Raw genomic sequence first — 20,735 nt, 5'->3', positions numbered from 1 at the left:
ATTGATTGTGACGTGGTTCGAGATGCATTTTCACGACGTTGCAATTCTATTAAAAAATAATAATAAAAGCGGTTTAAACTTAATAAAAGCACACAAGTCATAACATGTATAAAAATCAGATATTTAGCCATTACAACAATTTAAGCGACCGTGCTAGAACCACGGGATCCGTGGGTGCCTAACACCTTCCCTCGGGTCAACAGAATTCCTTACTTAGAATTTCTGGTTCGCAGACTTCATTTGGAAAAGTCGAAAATTTCCTCGATTTGGGATTCAAGATAAACCGGTGACTTGGGACACCAAAAGCCAAACCTTTCCCAAGTGGCGACTCTGAATTAAATAAATAATTCCATTTCGAATATTGTCACTTAAATTGGAAAAACTCCCTCACGCATTTATTCTTCGGGATAGGCGCGCAAAAAGGAGGTGTGACAGTATGAACCGGACCTTGCTGGAGAAGGTACGGTGTATGTTGTTCAATGCTGGCTTGGGCAAAGAATTTTGGGCTGAGGCAATTACATATGCATGCCACCTCATTAATCGTCTACCATCTGCTGCTATTGATGGCAAGACACCATTTGAAAAATGGTATGGAAAGCCTGCTGTAGATTATGACTCTTTGCACGTGTTTGGCTCAACTGCATATTATCATGTGACAGAGTCAAAATTGGATCCAAGGGCAAAGAAGGCTATTTTTATGGGAATTACTTCTGGAGTCAAAGGATATCGCTTATGGTGTCCTATGACAAAGAAAGTAATATTCAGCAGAGATGTTACCTTTGATGAATCTGCTATGGTAAATAAGGTAACAGAAGACACCAAACAAAATAAAGGTGCTTCTAAGCAGGTGGAGTTTGAGGGAAAATTTATTTTTCCTACACAAGAAGCAGAGGAGGAAACAAATGAAGATTACCCTCTGGAAGGAGAGCCAGTAGAGGAGATTCCAACTCAGGAACCTCAACAACAACTTGAATCAATAGCAACCAGCAGGCCAAAAAGAACAATAACGAAACCTGTTCGTCTCATAGAGACGGTTGCTTGTGCAACCTCAATTGTAGCTGATGATGTTCCTACCACTTATAAAGACGCTGTCCAAAGTTCAGAAGAAGATAAGTGGAGGATTGCCATGAATGATGAAATACAGTCCCTTCATCAGAATCATACATGGAGATTGGCCAATCTCCCGAAGGGAAAGAAAGCAATTGGGTGCAAATGGGTATTTGCAAAGAAGGAAGGATTTCCTAACCAAGTAGATGTTCGCTACAAAGCAAGATTGGTGGCCAAAGGATATGCTCAAAAGGAGGGAATTGATTACAATGAAGTATTTTCTCCAGTTGTAAAACATTCCTCCATTAGAATTATGTTGGCTTTGGTAGCACAATTGGATTTGGAACTAGTTCAGATGGATGTAAAAACTGCGTTTTTACATGGAAACTTGGAGGAGGAAATCTACATGACTCAGCCAGAAGGATTCAAAGTTGTTGGAAAAGAAAATATGGTGTGCAAACTTGAAAAATCGTTGTACGGATTGAAACAATCTTCTAGACAATGGTACAAGCGATTTGACGAGTTTATGTTGCGGCAAGGGTACAAGAGAAGCAAATACGATCATTGTGTGTATTTGCACAAGCTTAAAGATGGTTCCTTTGTATATCTTCTCCTATATGTTGATGATATGTTGATAGCTTCCAAGAATTCGGAAGAAATTGATAAGTTGAAGATTCAACTGAAGAAGGAGTTCGAGATGAAGGATTTGGGTGAGGCAAAGAAAATTCTTGGCATGGAGATAATTAGAGATAGACGTTCAAAGAAACTCTGTTTATCTCAAAAGGAATATTTGAAGAGAGTACTTCAACGTTTTGGCATAGATGACAAGACTAAGCCAGTTAGTACTCCACTTGCTTCCCATTTTAAGCTAAGTACTACTATGTCGCCAATGGATGAAGCTGAACGAGAGTATATGTCAAAGGTACCATACGCAAATGTTGTTGGTAGCTTGATGTATGCAATGGTTTGCACAAGGCCTGACATTTCACAAGCTGTTGGAGTTATTAGCAGATATATGCACAATCCAGGGAAGGAGCATTGGCAAGCTGTGAAGTGGATTCTACGGTATATTCATAATACTGTAGATGTCGGGTTAGTTTTTGAGCAGGAAGACAATCAGTCTGTAGTTGGATATTGTGACTCAGATTTTGCGGGTGATCTGGACAAACGAAGATCAACTACTGGTTATGTGTTTACTTTTGCAAAGGCACCAGTTAGTTGGAAGTCTACTTTGCAGTCAACAGTTGCTTTGTCTACAACAGAGGCAGAGTACATGGCTATTACAGAGGCTGTGAAGGAGGCAATTTGGCTTCAAGGATTGCTAAAGGAGCTTGGTGTTGAACAAAAAGGTATCACAATTTTTTGTGATAGTCAAAGTGCTATTCAATTAGCGAAGAACCAAGTTTATCATGCAAGGACGAAGCACATTGATGTTCGGTATCATTTTGTACGAGAAATCATAGAAGAAGGTGGAGTCACAATGAAAAAATTCATACTACAGAGAATCCTGCTGATATGCTGACAAAAGTGGTGACTACGATCAAGTTTCAACATTGTTTGGATTTGATCAACATTGTTGAACACTGAAGATTGAAGATGAAGACACAACCAAAATTTGTTATTGAGAGAGAATTGAAGATGTGGAATTTTGCCAAGGTGGAGATTTGTTGAAGTTTGGCAAAATGCCAAAGTCCCACATCGGGTGGGAGAAGAGTTAGGGGGATTTTTCCCCCTATAAAAGAAGGCCTAATGTTTAGGATTTAGAAACACCTCTCATTTGCCTTCTTATCTTCTTAAGGCATTTGTATCTTCTCTCTTTAGTATCATTTCACTTGTATTTTTGGAGTAGAATAAAATATTGGTTGTGTCCGAGGAGTAGGCAAAATTAGCCGAACCTCGTAAATTCTGGTGTTCCTTTTATTGTTGCTTTATTGTCTTATTTATTATTTGGTGACTGTCATAATTTTTGATATAGAAGTTGTGACTTATTCACACTATATATATTTAGCTTCCGCAACACATGGTGCTGGCAGCAAGCCTTTAAATAACATCACTACCTAACCTTTTCACAGTAGAAGACTTTCTATTTCTAAACAGAATTGAGCCAATGCACAATATAGTCTATGTCCTACACTCACAAGTAAGAAATGCACACACCGCGATGCAGAAAGAAGACTAAATATAGTATACCAGAGTAAAGGCTTCAAACATACAGCACCCAACGACACAAGGCAAGTACATAAAGAGGTTGTAAATGCCGAAGGCAAAGAAAAAAACTAAGGAGATAAACGTTAAGCTCTAAGGAGCATACACCAACCCTTTGCCTATATTACAACGTAATTACACCACCAGAGATACTTTCCAATTCTCCAGTATCTCCCCTGCATATGTTCTTTTTATATGGGTGGTGCGGAAGTGTATGTCATGCAGTGCTACACAATGTTGTTATGGTACTAAAATCATAGAAGAAAAAAACCTTGAACAACCCCAAGATAAAACTCTTCATCGTAATTCAATTTTCGACTAAGCAACTATCATAGACATTTCCACCTAAGACTAGCACAAGGTCCAACTAATGTTTCCTCCCTTAAGAGGTTAACAATTTGGCCACATCCCAAACTCAGTGAAGAAAGTCCTTCATTGGATCATCGTGGTGAATCCTCTTCACCCTGTATGCTTCCATATCTTCAAGTATTACCTGTACATGCAAATGTCGTTAGAAAGGACAAAGAAGCGGAAAGCACCAGCAGAAAGATAAAAATGAAAATGTTGATGTACCTCGTCATTATATTTCCTCTTCCGTTCGTCTTTTCTTCTCGTCTCTTCTCTTCCTGCTCAACCAGCAAAATAAATTTGATTAGCACGTCAGGAAATCAGAAGCTCTAGAGCCAACTGAGAATCTAAATAGCTGTCAAAAGATGGATCCAGTCAGGTTATCATAAAAATTTAAAAAATTAAAAAAGTCAGGTAATCATATCTTCCCAACCTTGGCAGTCCTAAGAAACATCGCTCCCCGCCTCCTCCGACTCTCCTTTTTTAATTTATTTATTTATTTATTTTTTTGTTGGGGGGGGGGGGACCCTTTTGTTCCCGCAGAAAAAGAAAATTATTTGAAGCAGGTAATACAACCAACCAAATGAATTCATTAGCATGAAGTGCTAAAACAGAGGTACACTACAAATGGGTTCCCAAAAGTACCTTCTTTAGAGCTTCATTGAGCCTTTTTTGGTCTAGTACCAACTCATCTGGCAATTCAGTCCCCCAAGTAACAGGCTTCTTCTCCTCGATGGATGCATGTGTATCTGGATAGCCAAAAAAAAAAAGATCTGATCAAACACTGAAGAGGACAGATTCCTAAAGTGTGACCGTGATACGGTCTTTAATAAACAATCCCTTTCAGCAGTTTGTTGGACTATGCTTATTGAATAAGAGTCAGTCTTAAGCTGCTAATTCAAGCAAAAACCAAAGACTTTCTCACTACAGAATCCAGAGCAAAGGCCGACTTAGTATTGCCTAGAAATATAGATGTTGTGTTTGCGTAGTACCACTAAAACCCTAGTGGTTATGCTGACCACTTCAACAGATGTTGAATATGTTTCGCTATCGGCAAACTAATACGTTATTTTCTTCTAAAGTCAAAGAGGCCAGTACACCAACTCCAAGACATTCTAGTTCTATAGGGCATGCAAATAATGGAAATCAACTAATTGGCTTGAATAGATCTTATAACTGTAAAGGACAGGCTAAGTTTGCTCGAGTCTGAATATATTCCTTTCGGAGGGGATACACCATAACCAAATTTTCTGTATTTGCAGATATACCAAGAGAAATTTTCTGCGGTACATTAATTAGGAAACTGGTAGCTATAATCACTTATGTAGCTCCAAGCCTACAATCTAAAACCTTCTGCCATCGAAAGAAGCAGCACACGAATCAATCCAGAAAAAAATGAAGGAAGAAAGGAGAGAGCTTCTGGTTGGTTTTCTTGGAATAGAAGAAGCTAATTTTTTTTTAATCGGTTAGTGGAAGCTATTTCTGCCTTTCAGTACTCCTATAGTTTGAAGATTTTTCCCTGGTAAAAGAACTAGCACCTCATTCAGAAAATATTGACACTACTAACTAGGAAATTTTTAAAAACCTGAAACCTCCTCTTGGGAAGATTACTATAGAGAGTGTGAGAGACGAAATTAGACCATTCAATTATCCCTTCAACTACTGATTTTCTGGTGTTATGCTAGCAATTATACTAAACAATGCCAATTACCTTCTTTGAGCAGTTAAAACAATGCTAAATTACATTTTTTGATAAGCAATGCCAAATACTTTTTTTATAGGTAAAACAATGCCAATTACTGGCAAAACACTAATGCGAGAGTTGAAGTTATCTTTTGATAACATGCACGAGAAACAATCTACTTTCTTTTTACTCCTCACAAGGTAAATTTGAGAAATAGATACAATGTTAAGGAAAACTACAATAAATTATGACAGTAAAGTTGTTACGCAAGCAGAGTCTTATAATTTCATTACTACATCCACAGTTTCAACATACCTTCAGCTGCCTCCTTGCGAGCAATGTTGGCCTTCATAAGATCAGCAGAAGCTTCTGCTGCTTCAATTCCAGCAGCACCAGTACAATAGCTATTTCTGATTGTTTGTTTGCAGCACTTGTAACCCCATTGGTGATCTTTCCACCACGAACCCCAAACTGTGGTGTGGTTGTTGATGCAAACATCCTCTTCATATTTGCTTCTAGGAAGTGACATCTCCTGCATAGCAAGTTACTCACTGAGTTATGTGAAACAAACAAAGTAACAAACAAATAGGACAGAAAATATTTGACTGAACAATTCCCTTCCATTGATTAGAAAACAAACAATTCTTCCTCCTTTTATGCACAAAAGTGCACAGAACATGAAGAGCATGAATGGACTGATCAAACTAAGAACTCCATACCCGATCCTAAGTAGAAACGACAAAGCCGTCTGTCTCAGAAAATAAAAGGCACAAGGTTAAGGGTTTACAACTTAAAATAAGAACAATGAAAATGGTCAGGAATTGTACTGCCACTACTTGTTCTTTTACTTGGTACATCAATGCGTTAGGAAAGAGTGCCTTCAATAATCTAAAGACCATACCTTCGCATGGATTTTCTGCACATGTTGTTTTCCGAGTTACTTAATCATCCCTATTTTAAAAGGAAATGAGAATTTAACAGAGTCAATTTTACCATGGTGGTAAAAGTAAAAAAAAAAAATGCACTCTGCCCTTTAGCGTTTTTTCACTTTACAATGAGGTCCTAGGAGGTAGTGATGGTTATCAGTGAATGAGTGAACTGTCTTGTAGAGCAGCATGGAATAGAGGATTCATAGAGCCGACCCCGACTAGTTCGAAATTGAGGCGTTGTGATTTTTCTACACAACTGGAAAAAAGCTAGGAGAGTTTCATTCATGATACCCAATTAATATACAAAAACTGCTACTATGTGTCAATCCCAAGCTAGTTAGGTTAGTTATATGACTTATTGATACTAGCTGCATAAGCAAATATCTAGCCGTGCTCGAACAATTTTGGGGGTTTGGGGGGTGGATGCGCTTTGGCGGTCTAAATAAACAAAAAGGACAAAATGATAGTTAAAAGATAAAATAAAAAAATACCCCCCCCCCCCCCCAAAAAAAAAAAAAAACAAACAAACAAAACAAGAAAGCAAATTTTTGAATGATAATTCGTTACCTGGCCCTTCACAATCCTACCAGCACGATCATATTCAACCTCTTTCTCACTTTGATCCAGTAAGAGTTCTCTTGGAAGTGTGTCATCACTAGCTGCATTGCCATACTTCTCCCTGATATCACCCTTAGTCTGCGCCTTCAGTTTCTCCTTGTTAATCTTATAATTTTTGTAGAGCAACTCTGCCTGGGATGGAGCTGCTTGCATATGAACATCATGACCCTTCTCAAAAGCCTCCCTGGCATGTACATTAAGCTGCTTGAACTCCAACCAACGCTTGACCACTAATTCGGTTTTGGTTATCTCCCTAAACATAGAAACGATCAAAGTTGATAAACATGCATATAACATCAGATTGAGTAAAGACCTTTTCGGGACTAGTAGCACTTAGAGCATAGAATTTTTCATCTGGATCTGCATCAGGAAGAGGATCTTCACGCATGGATCGTGTTTTGGGATCATAGTGTGCGGAATTCACATCAAGATTGCAAAGATATTTAGCTCTATCCTCCCGAATACGAAGGTTCCTGGACAGGACAGATGGGTCAGTAGAGCGTAATATTCAACCACAACATTCAAAAAGTGCTCACAATCTAACTCCCACAATGACCCACAAAAAATATATTAAGAAAAACTCACCTAACAGTTTCTGTGCTACCACCACCAGTGGTTCGCACACGCTTCTCGACTTTTGCAAAATCCATCTGCTTACTTTCATCAACCTTTGCTTCATCTACATTCAGAGCATCCTCGTAATCATTATTGTCACTATCACCTCCTTCTCTATTTTCTTTATTATTTTTCTCTTCCAATTTTTTAAGTTGTTGCTCCTTGAGGTATTTCCTTCTTGCATCATCCCTTGCTTCATATTGTTCAATTACAAGGAAATGAGAAGCAGCATCATAACCATTCGAGCGATCCCTTTTACCATCATAATCCAGCTCAAACTGCTCTATCTTCTCATCAGGAGCAATATGTTTTCCTGTCCACTTTGCTCCCACTTCACGTGGCCTTTCCATGCATGACTTAACATCATGGGTCATTGCTCCACAACTGCACAAAAGATAAATGGACATTTATCTTCCCGGATTGTTTGGATAACCTAATGAAATGGACATTTTGCCCCACATCGTATGCTTTCCCAAACCTTGTCGAAAACCATATATGCTTTCCCAAAATAAATAACTCCTCTTTAACATACATCACGTGAAATTTACATGTTTTCCCACTAATCAATATTAATTTTATTTCCAATTTACAAAAGCAACTTATTTTCCTAAAATGCTCCACATTAATCACCACGCAATCACAATTTCAACTCAATTTTTTCTTTGGTTGCAGAGTTTAAAGCTTTCCACTATTCTAACCTAACTAGTACTATTTTGCCAAGGCAGGGCATTACCCATTGCCTTCTGCATGGCACAAATTTGAAACAATGAAGAATAAGTGCTATTGTTCTTGTTTCTTGAATCCAAACATATCATACAATTGTTTATGTTCCTTAAGGCCAAACTATTATTTCCCTTTGCAACTTCTAGAATTGGAATCAGGACAAAGAAACACCTAATTTTAGACGAACTCCCTATCTAAAAGATTACAAAATAATTAAATACTAAATTTAGCCATCCATCATGCAAGGAAGGCAGCAAGCATAAGGGGTTCAAAATTTAAACTTCCAAAGTAAAGTTTCTGTATAGTTAGATTTCTTTTAAACTACAATACAAGCGACAGGGGCAATTAAGTGTCAACAAATGACAACAGAAATTAAGCATATGGCATCACACTTACTTTTCACATGCACCCTTCCGATACTTGTCAGCCTGATATGTCTTCGCGCCTCTACTATACCATTCACTCCTGTTTTTCGAATCCACTTTCCGCTTCCGTTGATGTTTTAAACTCTGTGACCACCGAAAACAATTAAAAAGGTCAAAAACTTAAAAATCAACAAATTTTACATCGCAAAACTTAAACAAAGGAAGAGAAGACGTACGTACAGGTCTAACAGCATTGAAATACCAAGGAGCAGAAGACATATACTGAGGAATATGAGGATTGATCTCTTTTCCATCTTCGTCCACCTCAGCAGGAGCAAGGCCAGCCTTTCTCGCTTCTTCTAATTCCAACTGTTTCCTATGATCCTCCCTTGATCTAAATGCCACTGAAATTCCCATAAATTTATAGAGATTAATGAATAATGACGCATGAATCAAAAATTACGAGTTAATGATGATCATGTGATCAGAATAAACGCGTACCTGATGCAGTAGCCATAATTGTTTCAGTAAGTGGGAATCGCTAGCTGAAACACAGAGGAAAATCGATTATATAGACGAAGCTGTAGAAAGCCCTAGAAATTACTTTCCCGCAATCCGAATTTGAGTGGGCAACTGATATATATTGGGGACACAAAAGGCGGTTGGATACCGTTTGTTTTATTGGCGGTGTGGTCGGACCCGGTCTGTTTTGCGGGGCATGTAGTTGTATTTTGGGGATTTGCGGCCGTACACTATATTTGTGCCACCTTTTAACCCATACCTTATTTTTATAAATTATTGATTTGATAGCCAGCGGACAAAATAATATGACAACTACACCATTGACAAGATATAAAACCTACATCATGCATTAATCGTGTGATCTGCAACCTCATTCGTGAAAAAAGATTTCCTCCTCTCTTCTCAGCAGCTTTATCAAAAAATTACAAACTTATCCAGATTCATCTTCAGAATCACACTTGCATAAAGTTGTTTCATGTTGAAGCTAAAACCTCATGCTAATGTAGCATAAAATTGTTTCATGTTGAAGCTAAAACTTCATGCTAATATAACATGAAGTTGTTTCATATTAAAGCTAAAACTTCATGTTAATGCATGCTTAAATTATACATCCTGCAGCCTACACTTTTGTCATGAGTTGTCTGAAACTTTAGTCTGAACATATTGAAGTTATTTAGTTCATTTGCTAAAACTTCAGACTGAACATGCTTAAGTTTTTTAGTTCATTTGCTAAAATTTAAGACTAAACATGCTTAAGTTTTTTAGTTCATTTGCTAAAACTTCAGACGAAACATGCTTAAGTTTTTGTCTTGTAGTATGTAATTTTCTAAAGAGTTTTTGCTAATGCATGCTGAAGTTATTTAGTTCATTTGCTAAAACTTCAGACAAAACATGCTGAAGTTATTTAGTTCATTTGCTAAGAGTTCAAACTAAACATGCTTAAGTTTTTTAGTTCATTTGCTAAAACTTCAGACTAAACATGCTTAAGTTTTTGTCTTGCAGTATGTAATTTTCTATAGAGCTTTTGCTAATTCATGCTGAAGTTATTTAGTTAATTTGCTAAAACTTCATACCAAAACATGTTGAAGTTTTGTAACACAATCTACATTTTTGTCCTGAGTTTTATCCGAAACTTCTGACTAAACAAGCTGAAGTTTTTTAGTTCATTTGCTAAAATCTTTAGCCCAAACATGCTTAAGTTTTTGTCCTTAAATTTGTCAATAGTCTTTTATTAAAGAAGGACAAAATCATCTTTTTAAAACGTTTTTAACAAAAAAAAATGGGTACGGATAATGAAAAAATAAAACGAGTATAAGTTAAAAGGGGGCAACCAAATAGGGTGCCCCGTACAATTTTTACTTGTATTTTCCTACTATTAATAAGCGGAAAAGAGAGCTGTATCCGCTACAAAAAAAGAGCAGCATCCGGTTAGAAAATGAGTCAGAAGGGTTTAATTATAATTTAAGCAAAATACCTAACGTTATAGTTCGACGCGTGAGCCCGCTTTCTTCTAGGTTTGACACGTCTTTACCTAGCAAATTTTGGATGGCTCATGGACTTACTCTGTTAAATTATTCTCATCGATTTCTTCTGTTTTGTTTGTGCAAATCTTTGATGATTTCTCAAGTTTCTCCTCTTTTTGCTCCGTCTTTCGTTTTGCCTTTGCACATATGTAGACTCGTTGTTGGAAGTTTGTATAGGGAAAAATATGATATGACACGTGGTCATTTAAAGGAAGGACACATGGAACCCAAGACGGATATGGTCACCGAACGCAGCTATTTTGCTTGTCACCTGAAGAGAATGTTCATAAATGTGTATTAAATGCTTTGCGTCCGGTAGCATTTAATAAGGAATATTCTACAGTATTAAGAACGGCAGCCCGTTACATGGATTTTGGCATTTTTTTTCCACTGTTACACCTTCATCGATGGCCCTCATAATTGATATTAAATGAGAGCACGATCCTAGGACCTCCTTCCATAGACATAGCTATAAATAGAGAGCTCAGTTATCATTGTAGAGGACACGATTTTCTTGGCTAACTTATACTACATTCTATACAAAGCTTAATACAATTTTACTTTCTTGTTTTTGACCTCATCATTGTTGTGCCCGAAAACCTTGTTCCCGGATTCGCGAAATCTGCTATTTCATCTACATTTTAAGGCTACGTATTATAGATTTCTTCAGTTATTTTATTATTTTCAGGATCAAATTAATTCACTTGTCTAGAAGTCACGTATAAATTCAACTGTGCCATTTTATGGGAAACAGTTTGGCGCCCACCGTAGGACCTAGATAGCCTTGATCTTTTCCTTTTTTACTAACGTACTTTGATTGTTTTGTCTTAGAAAAAATCATGAAAAATGGCAGATAACACTGTTAATAACACATGCAATCCTGAAATTCAAAGGGATCAACCTCGTTTTGAGGATTCAATCAGTGACACCCACAACGACGGGAATGACGCCATGCTGGTGCATGACAGGAAATATCCTCTACATGTTCGGGAGACAACTCTCGATGATGCTAATGAAGAGCATGTCGTCGATGCGGTAAGGGTCTTATAAGAGCAATAGGCGATTATTCTAGTCCATCTCATGCGGCAGGATAAGGTTATGTCGGAGTTGAAGCAAGCGCTGTCGAGGGTTTCTAATAATGAAAATAGTCGAGATCCAATTCTTCTCGATGTCCCCGTTAACCAAACAACATAGAGAGTCAACATCAACACTCCCAGGGGTGAAGTTGGATCCGACGGAGCTGGGGGGAGCAGATCCAGTCTCAATAACGAGAACGATGATTTCAAGAATGATCTTTTATGGTTTATGAGGAAAGTAAACTCCCGCATGGACCAAATCCCGGGCGCGCCACCAGTATGGAAAGGTCCGGACTCGAAGAAGTATACCTAATTGTCGTACAAGTCGAGCGCTGCTCTAGAATTAATCCTGAAGCTGTTTAAAATGCCTGAAGTGCCAAAGTATGACAAAACTTCAGACCCGTAAGAGCATATTACAACCTATACAATGGCAGTAAAAGGAAATGATCTAGCTCCTCATGAAATTGAATCTGTTTGTTAAAGAAATTTGGAGTAACTCTCACAAGAGGAGCTTTGACATGGTATTCATTATTACCCGAGCACTCCATAGATTTTTTGAGATGCTCGCGAATTATTTCATCAAGGCCCATGCGGGGGCCAAAAAGGTACAAGCCTGGAAGATCGATATATTTAGGATCCCACAACGAGAATCTGAATTATTAAGGGACTTCGTTACCCGATTACAGAAGGAAAGAATATTGCTTCTGGTTGTCCTAGATGAATGGGAAGCTGAAGAATTCACCAAAGGATTGAATCCGATAAGCTCAGACACTTCTCGGAAATTGAAGGAAAGCTACTTGAGTTTCAAGCAACGACTTGAGTGGACGTCCACAACCGAGTACGAGTAAAAAATAAGGATCGAAGATGATCTGGTTGGTTTTCCACTATCGACCAAAGGATGGGAGAAGAACAGAGAAAATTCAAAGGATGATTATGATGTGGACAGACGAACTTTGAGGGTCGATTTTTGCCCTACGAACGGACTAAAGGTCGTGGCAGAGGTTTCCGGACATCGGACAAGTTTGCTGTTGATAGAAGGACCGACCGTGGCCGGAACAACAGATTATTGCAGGATAAAGAAACATCAGGGTTTTTGGATCCTTCTTACCCCAAGTTATCGGAGTATAACTTCAGTGTCAGTATAGTGAAATTGGTATCAGCCATGAGAAACATCAAATAGGCACGATTCCCGAGACCTATGAGATCTGATTCCAGCCAGAGGGATCCCAACCTATGGTGTGAATACCATGGGATAAATGGCCACCAGATAGGGGACTACCGACACCTCCAGGAAGAGGTGGCAACGCTGTTGAAAAATGGTCACCTCGGAGAATTCTTAAGTGACTGATCTAAGAACAACTATGGTCGTACCAGAGACAATGCGGAAACCTCTAAAGCAGGAGAGGAACCCATACGCCAAATGATCAATATGATCTTCGGAGGGAATAAGATTAATGGGGTCACCTTTTCGGTAGTAAAGGAGACGAAAGTATAAAAAAGTCATAGTAAAAGGCTCTGGGAAGACAATATCACTTTCATGGAGGAAGATACAGATAGATTACGACTACCACACAGTGATGCACTGGTAATTTCTTTAAATGTACTGGATTTTAAGATTAAATGTGTTATAGTGGATCTAGGAAGTTAAGCTAATATCATACAATGAAGAGTCTTGGAGCAAGCTAAACTCACTGGAAGCATTATTCCAGCAACAAAGCTCCTCGCTGGATTCAACCTCATGAGCGTAAAAACCCGGGGAGAAATTTTGCTGCTCACGAATGCTGAAGGGGTAATGAAAATAACTCTATTCAAAATTGTAGACGGAGACATGGGATACTATATCATCCTAGGAAGGCCATAGTTACACGTGATGAAAGCTGTGCCCTCAACGTATCACCAATTGTTGAAATTTTCGACACTCGAGGGGATCAAGCAGATAAGAGGTGATCAACCGGCAGCAAGGGAGATGAATGTGATTTCGGTCTCCAGTAGCAAAGGAAAGGAGTGGACGGTATATCAATTACAGGAATTGGCTCCTACCCCTGAACCAGAGGAAGTTAGCCCGGGGACAGAAGAATCGAAACAGTATCAAGTGCCAAGATATTTTCAAGTTCCAGAAGAGACGGATGCAATAAAGTCCACGGTAGAAGAACTAGAGCAAGTTCCGTTATTCAAAGAATTCCTAGAAAGGAAATTCCATTTGGGAATATGATTGTACCCAGAGCTCAAATCTTCTTTTATTAAATTTCTTAAAATTAACTCCGATTGTTTTGCATGGGCGCACGATGATATGACAGGTATCCCAACGGAGGTTGATGTACACAAATTAAGCTTAGATCCCAACATTCCTCCGATAAGACAAATAAGCGCCCTATTGCTGAAGCCAGGAATAAATTCGTCAATGAAGAGGTAACTCGCTTACTCAACATCGGTTCAATCAGAGAGGTATCCTTCTTCCCCTAATGCCTTAAAAATCAGATCCTTTCTTCTAATGTCTGTCCCTGTATTTATACAGGTCTGCCCCCCTTCTCTTAAGTGCTGCCTGGACCCCTTCTTTCTTTTAAAATCAGAAAATCATATCCAAAATCTGCTTTTAAAAACTTTAAATCCCATTAAGTGACTCTTTTCCCGATTTCCAGCATTCCATTACCTTTTGTTTCCCATTATCCCATTAAATTAAAAGCCACTAACATTCCACTTCCAGCACACTAGCACTAACACTGTTTTTTACTGTTTCATTCTCAGAAATGCCCCTGAAATCCTAATGTTATTACTGTCTTTAAACTAAAATTCAGAATCTGATACAAAACAGATTTTAAAATCTGTCCAGGCTTAATTATCCTTCTGATTTAAACAGCTAGAACCAATCCTAATCAACTTCCTAACCCAGTTGTATCTACCCAACCCCTGTAAACTTGAATTCAAACCCAACATCACAACAACATTATACTGAATTCAACATAACAAGTTAAACTGAACTTCAACATTGAACTAAGATCAAACAAACATAGGAGCATTGTCAATATACTGACAATGCCCTGAAACTTAATGTTCAGGAAACAACATATACACAACATTTATTTTGACAGACTTATTGATTTACAAACGAGTATTAATCAACTGACTATCAAATACGAAACAACTGATTACAACAAAATAATCCATCCAAAACAGGTTGTTTCAATCAACATTTTCAGAAACAGGATTTATAACACAACTAATCGATGAACTTAATCGAGTCGATTACACACATTGTAAATAATCATAACCAACAAAAACAATTCACATTTTGATCAAGTAGACGGGTAGGAGACAGAATCACAGAATTAAATAAACAAAAATATGAAAAATTACACAGGTTATTAAAACAAACAACTATACATACGTAGGAAACAAAAAGAAGTAGAAAAAATAACTTTGAATCCTTAATTCACACGGACACAGGGTCGACTTGGACTTGGACCTTTTTGAGGCTGAACAGACTTTATTCGAAGTATTCTCAACTGAGAATACCTCGATTAAAGTCTCTTATACCTCAATCCCTCATTTGGATTGGACAGATTCCACGAGTGAAAGTTTTTAGGGTTTCAGATTCTTGGATTTTAAATTCGAACACTTCTGGGCAGATTTGAATCAAACCAATGGTATTCTAGGCACGAGGGAGGTCAGGTGGGTAACTGGTGTGAGTTTGAGGTAGGTTGGGATAGGGTCAGGTTTCACTCGAATCTTCAAATGAAGATTCGAGCAGTTCCAGTAGGATTCGAGCCATGCAACTAACAGATCCGTGATGAGGATGGATAGGGGATGCTATGGTGTTAATTAGGGGCTGTTTGGTTTAGATCTGAGTTTGGCTCGAATCTTCAAATGAAGATTCGAGAACCTTCAGGAGGATTCGAGCCAAGTGGCTAACATAATTGGATAGAGGATGGTCAGGGGGTTCCGGGGTATTAAGGTGGTGACCGGCGGCGTTGTTGCCGCCGGGTTTCAGGCGATGGGATGCTAGGGCGGCTAGGGTTAGGGGTGTGCTTTCGGACAAGATGATGAATAGTGAAGAGGGGGGTGTTTAGTTAGGGGGCCGGGGTAGGGATTTGGACTTATATAGGGACGGGGTGGATTGATGCTGACCGTTAGATCAGGCAGAATGAGTGGCCAGGATCTATTCACTTAACCAAACGATGTCGTTTGGTTTAAGTTGGGGGGACGGGTTGAACCGGGTACTGGATCGGGTAAGGATCACGGGTTAGGTTTGTAGGATCTCAACCGTTGGTTGGATTTGATCCAACAGCCCTTGATGAAGGATGACCAAACGCCGTCGTTTGGTTTGTTTGAATTAGACTGGACATGGGAGTGTTGGGATTGGGCTGTGGAGGGTTAAAATTTTTTGTTTGGGCCTGGATTTCAGTCCAGGCCCGATTTTTTAATGTTCAGAATCCATTTCAATTTCCTAATTTAAATTTTCCAATTTAATTATTAAAATCCTAATTAAAATTATAAAAACAAGAATTAACTTTACAAGACATTTAATCAACCTTTAACAATTATTAACACATAGACAAAATATTAATCACATAGTGAAACATGCATATTTTTTGTGATTTTATTTTAATTAACTTAATTATTAAATACATAATTAAATCCTAGATATGCATGAAACATGTATTTTTATTTTAATTTTGTTTAATTATAACAAAGCAAACATTTACGGACAAAACACAAACAATTAATAAACGCAACACAATTTCTAAAATTGCACACTAAAAGAAATTAATTTTATTTTTGATTTATTTTGGAGTAGTTTTCGTGAGGCAAAAATCACGTGCTCACAGCTGTCCCTCTTTATGCGGAAACTCGAAGAGTTTTCGTGCAAAGATAAAGTGAGCAGATACGAGCGATTTTTGCCCGTTCAAATACTTCGTGGGAAGCATTTTTTGAAAGATTTGACCGAACCTCTGCTTCAAAGGTTTCCTACATATCCTTGGCTATAAAGGAATCAGGTCAATGTAGTTCGGGAAATTTGGGTAGCTGGGACTACCATGGGACTGTGAAGTTACTGCTGTTTTGTGCTGCTTTTACTGCTTGTTGAACTCCTTATTACACTTTGCTTCAAAGGTAATACAAAAAGCTAAACTAGACTATGGTACATGAATTATAAAATCTTATCTAGATCATGCCCTTGCGTTTCTTGTTGTCTTAATATCTTGGTGACTCTTGGGCATTTGGCTTATTCATTCCCTTTCATTGTGTCCCATATTTTCTTTCTCTGTTTGGGAGTCTTGTTGTTTCTTGCTGGGGACTTTGTTGGACTCCTCTGCTTTATTAACTCTAAGTGTGCTCCTTTCTCATACGAGCGGGCTTTTGATTTCAATACTTCAATTATATTCCCTTGTTCTCCAGGTGGGCGCCTGATTTCTGCTGCTTCAGTTGTATTCCCTTATTCTCCAGGTGGGCGCCTGACTTCTGCTTCCTTTTTCATCCTTCCTTTGTCCTTGTTCTCCAGGTGGACGCCTGATTTCCTCCTTTCTTTGTCCTCGTTCTCCAGGTGGACGCCTGACTTCTTCTTTAATTTTTTTATCCTCATTCTCCAGGTGGACGCCTGATTTCTTCTTTAATTCTTCATCCTCATTCTCCAGGTGGACGCCTGATCTCTTCTTTATCTTTCATCCTCATTCTCCAGGTGGACGCCTAATTTCTTCTTAAATTCTTCATCCTTATTCTCCAGGTAGACGCTTGACTTCTTCTTAAATTTTTCATCCTCATTCTCCAGGTGGACGCCTGATTTCTTCTTAAATTCTTCATCCTCATTCTCCAGGTGGACGCCTGATTTCTTCTTAAATTCTTCATCCTCATTCTCCAGGTGGACGCCTGATTTCTTCTTAAATTCTTCATCCTCATTCTCCAGGTGGACGCCTGACTTCTTCTTAAATTTTTCATCCTCATTCTCCAGGTGGATGCCTGACTTCTTCTTTAATTTTTTTATCCTCATTCTCCAGGTGGATGCCTGATTTCTTCTTAAATTCTTCATCCTCATTCTCCAGGTGGACGCCTGATTTCTTCTTAAATTCTTCATCCTCATTCTCCAGGTGGACGCCTGATTTCTTCTTAAATTCTTCATCCTCATTCTCCAGGTGGACGCCTGATTTCTTCTTAAATTCTTCATCCTCATTCTCCAGGTGGACGCCTGACTTCTTCTTAAATTTTTCATCCTCATTCTCCAGGTGGACGCCTGATTTCTTTTTTAATTCTTCATCCTCATTCTCCAGGTGGACGCCCGACTTCTTCTTCAATTCTTCATCCTCATTCTCCAGGTGGACGCCTGATTTCTTCTTAAATTCTTCATCCTTATTCTCCAGGTGGACGCCTGATTTCTTCTTAAATTCTTCATCCTCATTCTCCAGGTGGACGCCTGACTTCTTCTTAAATTTTTCATCCTCATTCTCCAGGTGGACGCCTGACTTCTTCTTTAATTTTTTTATCCTCATTCTCCAGGTGGACGCCTGATTTCTTCTTAAATTCTTCATCCTCATTCTCCAGGTGGACGCCTGACTTCTTCTTAATTTTTCATCCTCATTCTCCATGTGGACGCCTGATTTCTTCTTAAATTCTTCATCCTCATTCTCCAGGTGGACGCCTGACTTCTTCTTAAATTTTTCATCCTCATTCTCCAGGTGGACGCCTGATTTCTTTTTTAATTCTTTACCGAGTGTTTCCTGACACAAATGTTGTTTTTGCCCCTGTTTTAAATCAAAGAAAACTTCGTTAGTTTAAAGCATGGTGGTTAACTGGGGCATTCTTGCCGATGGTGGGGCTTCTCTTCGTCTTGTTTTATCGCCTTGGAATGGTTGAAAAGACTGTTTTGTCCTTGTAATTGATCCTTGACTATAGGATCACAACCTGTTGTTTTTACTTAAAACCCTTTTAATCATAATCATATGTCTCTCCTGACATTGTTGATCCACTTTTGATTCCACTTTTCTTCCACCCATATCTTATTTTTTTTCCTATTACCTCCTGCCCATCATGGCCGTATTTCTGTCCTATGCAACCCTGAATTTTGGTAGTATACCTTGACATTCCTTCTTATTTGTTTGGAACAAGACTCATCTCAAAAACTTTAGAAGTAAGATTATTAGTGACGAAAACATGACGATTTCGAAAATCTAGAATAAAAAGAAAAATCCAAATTTGGATGACTGTGGGAGAAAAAATAAAGGACTTATCTGATTGGAGTTACTGGCACCAATGATCAAGGTATGCATTTTGGATTAATCAACCCAGTCTTTTTTAACCAACCTCTTTTCAATTGTTTCATTTTATTTTATTTTTCAAATTTTCACAACCCAATTTGGGTCGCTGTATCTAAAAGAGTTTTCACCGGCAAACCTTCATCATTTGTTTATTTCTTCATTCCTTTTCGCCTTATGGTGCCTGCGAAGGTTTTCACCAATAAGACTCTCTCATTTACATTATCTCAACTTTCGTCGTCTCATGGTGCCCGTGTGAGTTTTCACCTATAAGACTCTCTCATTTTTACTTTCTTTTCCTGTTTGGACCAGAGTGTTATGAACCATCTTCATTTGCTCGACTCGGCATTTTTCTAAGATTGGTCGAAAGGTCTTTTTGGTATGGGGTTGGAATGGAAAGGTATCAAAAGTTTAACAGTTTTGATATGGGTTTAAAATTACAACTCTTGGAATCTTTTTCTTATTTACAATTCTTGCCCTAGTTTCTTGATTGGGGTCTCTTGATGTTTCTTTTTGTGCACATTATGCATATCGTGCACCCTATGACCGAGCTGTGAGGCGCCTACGTATCCTTCTTTGAGGAATCAGGTCAAACGTAGTTCACTAAATAATAGTGATTTTTTTTATATTTGATTTTCATCGATTCCAAGAGAGGGTAGGAAAGAAACAAATATGGCTCAAAGGGGAAGCAAAGGGTATAGTGTTTGGATAGCAGAATAAATTTTCTTTGTCATTCCAATCTTCGAAATAATGCTAAATACAAACATTCAAAAAGTTATGCATAATATCTCTTTACCGCGTCAGAATTGATAGTCATGTCTATGCATTTGCCTTCAATATCTGTTAAGCATAGTGCACCATTCGATAATACTCTGGTCACAATGAATGGTTCTTGCCAATTCGGGGAAAATTTGCCTTTTGCCTCAACCTGATGTGGAAGAATACGTTTCAGCACATGTTGACCCACTTTAAACTTCCGTGGACGCACCTTTTTGTTGTATGCTCTTGCTATTCTTCTTTGATACAATTGACCATGACATACTGCGGCCAATCGTTTTTTATCAATCAAGTTTAACTGTTCCAGATGGGTTTTGACCCATTCATTATCATCAATCTTTGCTTCGGCGATGATCCGAAGGAAGGAATCTCAACTTCTGCAGGAATTACTGCTTCAGTTCCATATACCAACAAATAAGGAGTTGCTCCTACTGAAGTGCGAACAGTAGTGCGATATCCCAATAACGCAAATGGTAGTTTTTCATGCCATTGTCTTGAACCTTCTACCATTTTCTGAAGTATCTTCTTTATGTTTTTGTTGGCTGCCTCGACTGCTCCATTCGCCTTGGGCCGATATGGGGTAGAGTTGCGATGTGTAATCTTAAACTGTTGACATACTTCCCTTATTAAGTTACTGTTAAGATTAGCACCGTTATCTGTGATGATCACCTTCGGGATTCCGAATCGACATATGATATTTGAGTGGACAAAATCGACCACAGCTTTCTTGGTCACTGATTTAAATGTTTTGGCCTCAACCCATTTGGTAAAATAATCAATGGCTACCAGAATGAACCTGTGCCCATTGGATGCTGCCGGCTCAATTGGTCCAATCACATCCATGCCCCAGGCGACGAAGGGCCATGGTGCTGATATTGTGTGCAACTCGGATGGTGGAGAATGAATCAAATCTCCGTGTATCTGGCATTGATGACACTTGCGCACAAAACTGATACAATCTCGCTCCATGGTAAGCCAATAATAACTAGCTCGGAGGATTTTCTTTGCCAACACATATCCGCTCATGTGGGGTCCGCAAACTCCCGAATGTACTTCCGACAT

At 38.5% G+C, this 20,735-nt stretch overlaps 1 pseudogene; it reads right to left on the bottom strand.

Annotated features, from left to right (window-relative positions):
* Nucleotides 1-3,283: 3,283 nt before the first annotated feature.
* Nucleotides 3,284-9,196, bottom strand: LOC104246820 (pre-mRNA-splicing factor SLU7-like; annotated as a pseudogene).
* Between the last annotated feature and the right edge of the window lie 11,539 nt (nt 9,197-20,735).

The sequence above is a fragment of the Nicotiana sylvestris genome, chromosome 9 (assembly GCF_000393655.2).
Source record: "Nicotiana sylvestris chromosome 9, ASM39365v2, whole genome shotgun sequence".
Taxonomy (NCBI): domain Eukaryota; kingdom Viridiplantae; phylum Streptophyta; class Magnoliopsida; order Solanales; family Solanaceae; genus Nicotiana; species Nicotiana sylvestris.
This window is presented reverse-complemented; position numbering and strand designations above follow the sequence as displayed.